Raw genomic sequence first — 10,771 nt, forward strand, 5'->3', positions numbered from 1 at the left:
TGTGCTATAAATCCTCATCTCCCTCATTGTACGCATCTTATGGCATCATTTTTAAATGGTAGAAGCATGTCTACAGATATATGTGCATCTTTAAGGTCTAATTTACATAAAAAAACAAGTGCAGAGTGTTCCTTACGCCCCAGGGCACAGCAGATACAAGAACACCTAATGAATTAAAAAATGTTTGGATAAAACTTATATAAACTCTTACATAGGCTAATAAGATGAAAGGCTGTAATTACCAGCTGAATTGTGTACTGACACAATTAGCTCTGTGCAGTAAGTGATAGAATTTCAGTGTCCTTGAAGCCAAAATAACATATTGTGAGAAAGCACCTTCCCATAAATCTCTCTCTAAAGCCTTTTCAACACCTCTGGAGCACATGAGATGCGAGGGATGCAGTAACAACTTCTCAGTTAGTATGAATTTCATCTTTAGAGGGATTGCCCCCTATTTAAGGGCACCTTTCTGCTTCTTATAGAAGATAATTATAAACCTTATCTCACATGATATGGATCATCAGCTGGTATTCATAGCAGAGGTACACCTAAATGAGGTGTGTATGTGCACAGAGGAGGATGTTCTCACCAAGTTTCAATACACTGATCTTTTCATCCAACATAAATTTTTAATGCAGGAGGAATTTAATTTTGTAATACAAAGCTTGGAAGCAATAGTTTGTGTAAACAGCCAGCCACAAAGACACTGCACTCCACAAATATGTACTGCCAACAAAATCCATTTCCACAGCCATTTAATTCATGAGTTACTGTCCGTCGTGCTCAAAATTTAATCCTCCACAGCATTCAGCCTCCCCATGCGTGGCAGTGAGTAACAGTGCCCATAGCACTGCTCAGAGCGTTGCCAATTTAGACCACACTGTGCAGAGCTGTCCCACATGGAACACATCCATGTGAAGCAGGGCTCACAGAAGGCAGCACTACATCAACAGGAGAGAAGTGCCCTTCCTTGCTGTGCTAACATTTCATCTCATGACCTTGGGCAGGCATCTTTCCCTGCTTCAGCCACAGGGTTGGGACAATAAGTCTTCATCTCCCAGAGGAGGAATTCATTAGTATTTTTTATGCCTCCAGTATTAAGGTGATGAGACACAAGCAGCTCAGATCATCAATTTATTAATGCCAGCATATGCCTATAGAAATCACAGAATGGTTGGAGTTGGAAGAGACCCTCAATGCCATCAGGTCCAACCCCTGCACTGAGCAGGGACACCCACAGCTCCATCAGTGCTCAGAGCCCCATTCCCTGACCTCGGGTGCCTGCCCCACCTCTCTGGGCAGCCTGTGCAGTGCCTCACCATCATTATAAAAAACTTCTTCCTTCTATCCAGTCTAAATCTCCCCTCACTTAGTTTTTAAAACCATTTCTCCTTGTCCTATCACAACAGCTCCTGCTAAAAAGTCTGTTCCCTTCTGTCTTACAGCCCCCCTTCATACACTGAAAGGCTGCTAAACATGCCACTAGAGTTGCTCCTAGAGTGACAAGAAAGGAGCCTGGAGCTCCTGACAATCAATGGTCAACCAAGATGAGATATCAATGGCTTACTTCTCACTAGGACACCAACTGTAGCTCCCTGTGTCAACAGAACAAGAGGAAATGGCTTTGAACTAAAAGAGGGAAGATCTAGATTAGATGTTAGGAAGAAATGTTATACTCAGAGGATGGTGAGGCACTGGCTCTGCTGCCCAGAGAAGTCTGTGGGTACCCCATCCCTGGAGGCATTCGTGGCCAGGTTGAATGGCCCCTGGGATCTGGTGGAAGGTAACCAGCCCAGGGGAGTAAGTTGGAAATAGATGGTCTTTAAGGTCCCCTCCAATCAAAAGCCATTCTATGATATACTTGAGCCAGTCAGCCTATCCCCCAAAGCATGTACATTTGCAGACAGATCAAAATGGAAGAAAGAAAAAAAAAACAAACAAGAGGGGAAAAAATCACACAAGGATGGAAGCTAACACTGGAGAAGTGGCAACACTTGAGCTGGACTCTGTCTTGGGTTGGCCTCAGACTCAACAGCACAGAAGCCATGTAATCATCACCCTATTTTTAATCAATTTGGGCACACGTTGTTCCCTCACAGCTATAATTAGAACTCAGCTGCATAATTATTCCTGTCCTATAAACTACAAGGTTATTCAACAATACCATATCAATTGGCTACCTCAGTGCACCAGCTGGAGTTAATATGTACCAAAAAAAAGTTATTACACAAGAATTGTGCAAAGTCTGCAGTCTTTTCCAGAGTCCTTTCCCACCCCCTCTTTGCAACAGTGATGGAGAAAGTCAGCACATTTTTGCAGATCAATACTGCATTTGAATGTGACCACCACTCCAATTATTGCCTCAATTATTGAGGCAGTGGTTTGCTCCCACACTTACCCCTCTACTGAGAAGCCACCATGAATGCTGCCCATGGTAACACTACCTGCAGGAAATCATTAACCCACTAATTTGAAATCAATTTAAAGTCCATTTGCCTAATGACACGAGCACCGTAAATTATCTACGAATTGTTAATTTACGAGAAAGTGACATCAGAATTTTTGTTTTATTAATTGGCTTTTTCAGATGCAAGTTATTTCTAAAGCTTTATAATCCACATCCCTTGGTGAGAAAACATTATAACCTGCTTAATACGATGCTTTTTATGCCAAGAAAGAGTAAAATGAGTAAACTCACTCCTGTGAACACTTCAGCGTGAGGGTTTACACACACATCCCAGTAGTTAGAGAAGGAGAAGTCATGGCAAGAGGGGAAAAAAGGGCCCTCCGAGTACCTGTTAACGCCTTGAACAAAATTGGTTCCGTTTGCATTTTTCTGAGGTGAAATTCCTCAGAGTGCAGCAACAAACACCAGCCCAGGTCACCTCCCATCTTCCTTGTTCCTCTTTGGCGAGGACTCTGGCAGGCACAGACTCATCCCCTCAGCAGATATTTGAGTGACAGACTCGCTGGCCAAAGCATCAGCAGGAAATGACTGTCAGTGTCAGTGTCGGGGGAGCACCCTATGATTTCTTTGCTGATACAGAGTTATTAGAGGCCAGCTTTTCCTCTCAACTTCAGTACTGCTAGTGTGGGTATGCACAGAGCTTCAGAATGCCATGACCCATATCTAGTCAGCTAACTCCTCATTTGGTTTCCAGTTTACTTGGATCTGTAGCCCTGATCTTTCATGTAGTGCTCCAGGTCTTGAATTTCCCTCCTACACCATGGAAACTGCTTGCACACCCATCTGCAGCCATCCCCAGAAACCAAGATCATCCTACTTCACCTCACAGTAACCAGGAAACATAAGATGTAGTTTTCCAATATTGATATCTATCAACAAAAATACAAGTATGAAGAGCTCATGGCTTGATTGCCCACAGAGCAAATACACCAGGGGTAACCAAAGCCTGCTCCTGCAGAGCCACTGGGCACTGATCTATTGCAGGTGGGATTCCCAGCACCAGCGTGCACCTGCAGTGAGCAGTCAGGAAAGTGTCCAAGTGCACCAGGACCTTGACAGGAAGAAAAAAAAAAGAGCACAGTGATTTTGGTTGTTTGATATTTAGCAAATCTTTCAACACTCAACTCTCCAACTGCTGGCACAATTTGAAGTGAAAAAGATGCTACACAGATGAAGGACCAAGACCTCAGCCTATCCAGCCCAGGAAACAAGCAGGCAGCAGGGACAGGCACTGCTTGGCAATGCTTCAGAGCCCAAATTCTCACTCAAGGAGAAAGGAAAAAACCACAAGGTACTTCCCAGATCACAACACAGGGTCTGACTGTTTTGTGCCCCCAAACCAACCACAGTGCTGCTTGTTTCATCCTGACATATACACGAGGCATGCTGTAAAGCCAGCTCTGCTCCCTCTTTTTCCACGTTTTTAATCGGACTTGACCCAAAGTACCCCAAATAACACGAAGATTCTCAGGAATGCTTGTGCACTGCAGACAAATACACAAGTGACAGCTCCTCCACGCAGTGACCAACAATCCCTACATGCAAGCAGCAACTGGCACACACAGAAAGCTCCATTTTCACCAAAATAGAAGATTGCAATCTTCAACCCCTCAGCCCATTAATGCTCTATTTAAGGCTGCCTTTGAATCTGTCTGGATTACAAACCCACTTTCTCCCAGCAAACCTCTTTCCCAGACAGCCCTCCCCTCTTCACTGCTAAATAGACACTAAATATAAATATATACCGGGGAGAACTTGACAGAGAAAAGCAGGGATTATTTTTTTAAAGCTTTCTCCCTCCTTCATCCAGTCCACAAACACACTGGCAGAAAACCAGAGCTGCTTCGTTGTTTGCTTTCATGGCTCCCAAGTGGGAGCTCATCCCTGCACTGCCATTCACTGGTGCACCTCCTGCAGCAGGGGTGCAGTGCTAGGAATACCTTTCCCAGGGACACAGCCTCCTCCAGCAGTGCCCTGGCAGGTCAGGTGATGAATGCAATCGTGTTGAAAAGAATGATTGCCAGCTGAACACTGGCCGTATTCCCCGATCCCCTAGTGAAACCAATCCAGTCGGAAGAATTCCTGCCTGCTGATATGCTAATATTTTAAATAAGCTTTAATTGGCTTCCAGACACAACCAGTGTCACTCACATACTCCATGCCAGTATCCATTGCTGTCAGGCCCATTGTGCTTCATCTCATACCCTGCCCCTCTGCTTATAGAGCCCCAGAAGAGGAAGCAAGCAGCTCCAACTGATCTGTTTTGCTTGCCCCATTTGTGGCCTGAATATATTTATTTACACTGTTGGGAAATCACAGCACCACCTGTTCCAAACATTTCACAGCTCTTTTTTTAAAAAAAGAAAACACAGTTGGGGTGGAGGAGAGCAGAAAATCCAGCAGCCCTTGTGCTTGGAAACAGCATGAAGGGCACGTGGATGAAGGTGTGTGTAGGAGACCTGTGAGTCATAAACACAGTTTTCAGGCAGCTAATACTCCTCTGCAGCTCCTGTAGAGCTCAGTCCAAGAGCCCATCAATGTCTCTGCAATGAGTCCAAGTTGTAGATAACCCACCTGCACAGTCTTGAGCTTTGCTGCTGCAGGTACGTAGAAGCAAAGGAGGGCAGGCAATCAGAATAGCTCAGCACTAAACAGCATTTGTTCAATTTTGCACTAGCATTGAGTGAGCATATAACCTGTTCCAGCTCTCTGCCTAGAGAAACTATGGCTTACAGTCTTCCTCATAAGTCACCTGAAGCAGCAGAATCACAGGCATTGCCTTCAGGAGGACCCTATCACCCTACATAACCATAATTACCTCCTGTAGCAATTAGACAGATCAATATGGGAAAGGTGTTTCACCAGAGATGAAACGAAGGAAGGATTGACATAATAGAAAGGTGCTGTAAGGGAAGAAGATTGCTTACCCATATCAGAAGATTCCAGGTTTGCAGAGAAAAGTTCCACCAAGGAGGGATCTCCAGAAAGAGATCCTTCCCCAGTGGCAGTCAGCCCTTAAATGAGGTCTAAGAGAGGTGCAGCCAGGCTCCACTCCTTCCGGTCACACAGCTGAATTGCCTTCACCTTTGCTGCCAGGGCTGACCCAGTCCTTTCCCCAGGTGCTCAATCAGTGGTTCAGGCCGTGACTCAACAGTTCCCATACACTCCCATAGCTCTCTGGAGGACCATGTCCCCATTTCTACCCTCACTCCAGCAGCAATGCAGCCCTACTTCAGGCTGGATCAAAATGACACAGTTTGAGCCATATGCCCCACAGTCAGACAGCATCACCATGAACAAGACCTCTGCATTATTCCCAGGGAAGTGATCAACTGTTCTCAGCTTTTGCTACACCCCATGTTTTTGGCAAGCACATCCTTCTCTCTCCTGGAATTTCACTTCTTGACTCCCAGATCCCTCCCAGCTAATCCACCGTGGAGAGAAGGCAGCAAAACCAGCAGCCTGCTGCAAAGGCTCTTGCAGCTGAGGCATCAGGGAACCTCAAAGCTGTCTCTAACAAAGCACAATGCAAGGCCTTGCCTAGATCCCTGGGAACATCTTAGGTTTTATGTTTATTTTTCAGTGCGATCATCAAGCAAGACAGCAAAGAGCCTCATCACCATCCATCACGAACTTCACTGTTTAGTAATAAGATGTATTACCCCCTTGCAGCAAAATAACACTCCAGCCAAAGCTCCCATTTGTTATGATCTGGCTGGCTGGGACAGCTGTTTGTGTCAATGCTGTAAACACTCCATTTGGAGCAGAGACAGCAAGTTTTAAGTGCTAATAAATGGGACTGCAGGCCATTGAGCATGCACGAGGTTAGTGGCTAGTCACCAGCAGCCCTCTCTGGCTGGGTCCCTTGAGCAGCCCCGGCCCACTGCTGCATGCCCAGCTCCAGGCACCGATCCCATTGCAATGGCCCTACCAGCTCAGCTGCAGCTCCATCACGCATTTCCCCATAACCCAACAGCTCCACTATCAGGGCACAGCAATCGACCACAGAATGCCAGAAAGCCAGCAGCTGCATGGGCAGGAAGCATTTGGTACTGAGCCAGCTGCTCTTGGCCCAACAGGAATGAGGTCAGTGCTGAAGGAGGAACTTAAATGTCTCCATGCATCAGGAAGGAGCTTCATCTGCTTCTCTGCAGTCACCTTTATCAGAAACAGCCTCAGATGATCAGACAGCAGAGAGAAAGCTTTCCAGACAGCACTGGCAGACTTTTCCAGGAACTTACGATGCTAACCTTGGGTAGAACAGAATGAAATGCTTAGCTAGGTCTTTGATCTTGTGCCTGCCATGCTTTCCAGAGTTGGAGGCATGCTCCTATCTTTACTTTATTACCCACTGCACAGACAATCAGTTTAAAGCTCCAAAAAAGCAGAGGCCATTGAAGCAGGTAGTTGGTAACAGCATACCAGGGGGCCAGAGATGACCTGTCATCACACCAGATTCCCAAGCACACATCGGGGCAGCTCAGAGTGTGCTTTCTCTTGCCATGCAAGCTCAACTGCAGTCAGCCTAACCTATGCCCCAAGGAGCCAGCAGCCTTCCTGTATCCCAGACAGAGGCAGGCGTCCTGGGGCACTGCAAGGCTGCCTGCTCACATGGTGCCCTCACTCTGGCTGCATGACATCTGGTACAGCAAAGACAGTGTCTTTGCAGAGAAGCTTTAGGTGATGCAGAATACATTGTGGCAGCAGCCATCAGGGGATTTCACTGAGGTCACAGCCTTGACACCTTAGACACAGATGTCACTTCCATTTCTGAGGCAGAAAAAAAAAAAGCTTAAAGATGTACAGACAAAGCACTGGCAAGATACCATGATTTATCATCACTGTCATTGGAAGCACTCACAATAGCCTGAGTATACCCTTCAACTCCTCTATAACAACTCCTTTGAGAGGTACATGAATGCTAGAAGCAGGGACAGGCCTCCTGTACATTTACACCTCTGACTCTGAGGAACTAAATCCTTTAAGAAGGCTGCAAGGATTAAAAAAAACCGAAATATAAAAAAAAAAATCACCAGCCCTCCAATCTCTGCAGCCAGCCTGACAAACTGTCCTCAGGAGCACCCCATAGAGTATATAGAGGGAGCACTGTGGTCCATCAGTAATATCAGAGCTAGCTCAATAGCACCTACAGAAGGAAAAAAGCCACTACTATTTTCACACTGCTTGATCAGACCTCTATTTCAACTGCAGCAGCACAGTGTCACCCCATCCTAGGACCTAAAGGCAGAAGCAGATAAAGGCACAAAAATGATAAAAGCACCACCATGTCATTACCTTCTCTTGCACAGCCTTGCAGCTTAGTAAGGACTTTATCTGGCCGGGAACTTTTCACTCTCAAAATCAAGAAGTGGAAATAAAAACCCACAGACAGCAGAACCTTCAGCAGACTCAGGCTGCATCACGTTCAGGAGATTACCGCAAGCCCAGGTGACACTCAGGGAGTTGAACCACAGCTACTCACCCTCTCATGACAAGGCTGTATTGACCATCAAACAAACTCTTTGAAGCAAAGCAGAGCAGCAGTGAACTCACCATGTTCCTGTACACCAACAAGGGGCAGCTCAAGAATTTCATCACTCCCATAGTATGGGACATTTTGGACAAGATGTGCTTAATGCAGACAACAAGCTTGGATCCAGGCTCAGGCATTATCTTGTACACTGCTTTATCACTTACCTGGATTTTTCTTAATTTTCCTTTATTGGTCTGCAAACAGCTCAAGGGAAATCTAGGCCATGTCACTTTGGGAAAGGCTCCCAGGAGTCAGCCAATAGATTGGGAGTGGGTTCAGGAGGAAGGACCCATATCTACATTGCCTCTTCACATCTACTGTGGCACAGTCCCAGGAAGCTCAGTGGGATATAAGCCACCAGCTAGAAATACTTAAAAGTCCTAAAGCAAGACATGGAACTTTCCCTTGCAGTTACCCTGTACTCCTCACTCAACACTAAGAGATTCAGTTGAAAGGGTCATCTCAAGTTTAAGAAAGAACACTTCATACAGCTGCTTTGAAAGCTCACCCCCTCTGCACTTCCCAGGTCAGGCAAATAGCCCCTTGCCACCTCACTGGAGTGTGGGAGGAACTTATTAATCACCTACCAGCCACCACCTACAGTGCTCTGACAAAACTGCAGAGCTCTTTGGTGGTGGCTAATGAGGTATCAGCACCCACACCTGTAGCTAACAAGAATCTAACACTGAACATGAGCTAACAAGTGTTAAAACAGAGCAGTGAGTGCTGCCTTTCTGCAAAAAAGAACTGAGCCATGATGCTCAGTGCCCAGTTTCAGCTCACCCCTGCTGTGATGGATGCCCTCACATCTACTTCTGCTCTGGGTGCTTTGAGGCTGCCAGACAGATGAGGAAGAGAACGTGACTCAGCTCCCTGCCCACATGCTATAGGGCCATTACAGGCACCACAACCTTCACAACCACCACATCCCTTCCTGGCTACTCAAAATCACAGATGTAGTGGTATCCATACCTCCTCCCAGGCCTTCTTTAACACTTAGCAGCCCTTATTATTAGTTCATGACCGCATCTTCCAGAATCATAACCTTTCACATAGAAGGCAGAGGCCATTTCCACTCTGCCCAAACCATTTGTAGTTTAACCCATCCCATTGTGAGCAGTTGTTCATGGTGCAGTTTCCCAGCTGCTGCCTTTCAGCCTGAAGTGCACACACCTCCACCTTGTGGAGGGGCTTCTGTGCTTCAGATTTGGGTTTGAAACCCAGATCTTTGGCAGCCTTCTCCAACCCCAACCCTAAGATTTTGCTTTTCTCCTCCCAAAAAGCCTGAAGGGCTGCCAAGGCCAAGCCCTCTGGCTTTTCATCTCATTGCTGCATGCAGTGCTATGAGGCATGCTTTCGTGCTGAGCTCTTGGGGCAATGTTTGCTCTGACTTGAGGGGAAAAAATATACATAAGAAATAGGGTGGGCCAGCTCTTAGAAACACAGCACACCTACTGCTCCGGGTTCGGTTCACCTCTTGCAACAAACGGGAGCCTGGCACTGTCTCACCTCACGCTCAGGCCTTGAGGGGAAGCAGATCAAAACTGAATGCAGAGGAGCACCGCGGGCCGCAGTCCTCCTACGCCACAGAGACGCTCTTGTGACACAAAATACTGGGGAAGGGCCGAGCGTCCCCGGCCACGTCAGGCGGGAGCGGAGTCGCCTTAGTCCCGCCCCGCCTCCCCTCAGCGCTGCGCCCGCGCTTTTCCCGCCCCCTGAGGGGAGTAACGGCCGCCCCTCAGTGCCACATCTTTAAGCACTACAGCACGACCAGGTACGGTGACCTCACCACCTCCCTGGGCAGCCTGCTCCGCTGCATCACCACTCTTTCTGAGAACGAATTGTTCCTACTATTCAACCTGAACCTCCCCTAGTGCAACTTGAAGCCATTGGCTCTGGACCTATCACTGGGAGCAGAGACCGACTGCACTTCACCACAACCTCCTTTCTGGAGTTATAGAGAATGTTGAGGTCTCTCCTGAGCCTCCTCCAGACTGACCATCCCTGTAGGACTGTGCTCTAGACCCCTCATAGTCCATGCCAGGCACTGGGGAACTGCAGTGCTATAGGAGCTGCTGAATCCCATTCTCCCGTGGGAACAGTCTCCATGTGCTGGCAGCAGCACTGTATGGATTAGAGGAGTAAAAGAGCCCCAGAAAACATGGATGAAGCCCTCACCTGAGCCAGTCCTCCTCCAGCCCTGCGTGAAGCTGGAGCATCGCCTTGCCCAACCTGTAATATGGTGCGGAGTGAGGGAGCCAAACGAGCCAGTGTCAAAATCTTTTATTTACAACAGTCTCCAAAAATCAAGGAACATTGAAAATAGTGAGAATAGGAGACGACTTACAAAAAGTAACACGCGTACGTTACATTGCGAATTGTGCTACATCACTCTGAGAACCGATGCTAAGGTCTGCAGGCACGTGGCGAAGCGGCAGCACTTCGAGGTATCCCCTCTCCCCCCATCATCCCTCTTCTTTGCTCTTTTCCCTGCAGATCTTCCTGCCTGCTGCTCTGCCTTCAGTCCTCCTATCACCTCCCCTGCTGCCCCCAAGAAGGAGTGGAGGGGAGGACGCATCCCACACCTCCATTCTGATGAATGGGTGCTGTGAGAGTTTCCAACTCCAGGACCTGGGTGTGAAGCTGAGGAAGAGGAGTTAGCAAAGGGCTTTGAAACAGGCTAACCTGTGAACTGTGACTTGCATGCTATCCAGGGTGAGGAGTGATTTTGGTAATTACTAAGAGACTTGCCCTGCCTGGCTGCAAATCAG

The sequence above is a fragment of the Meleagris gallopavo genome, chromosome 23 (genome assembly GCF_000146605.3).
Source record: "Meleagris gallopavo isolate NT-WF06-2002-E0010 breed Aviagen turkey brand Nicholas breeding stock chromosome 23, Turkey_5.1, whole genome shotgun sequence".
Taxonomy (NCBI): domain Eukaryota; kingdom Metazoa; phylum Chordata; class Aves; order Galliformes; family Phasianidae; genus Meleagris; species Meleagris gallopavo.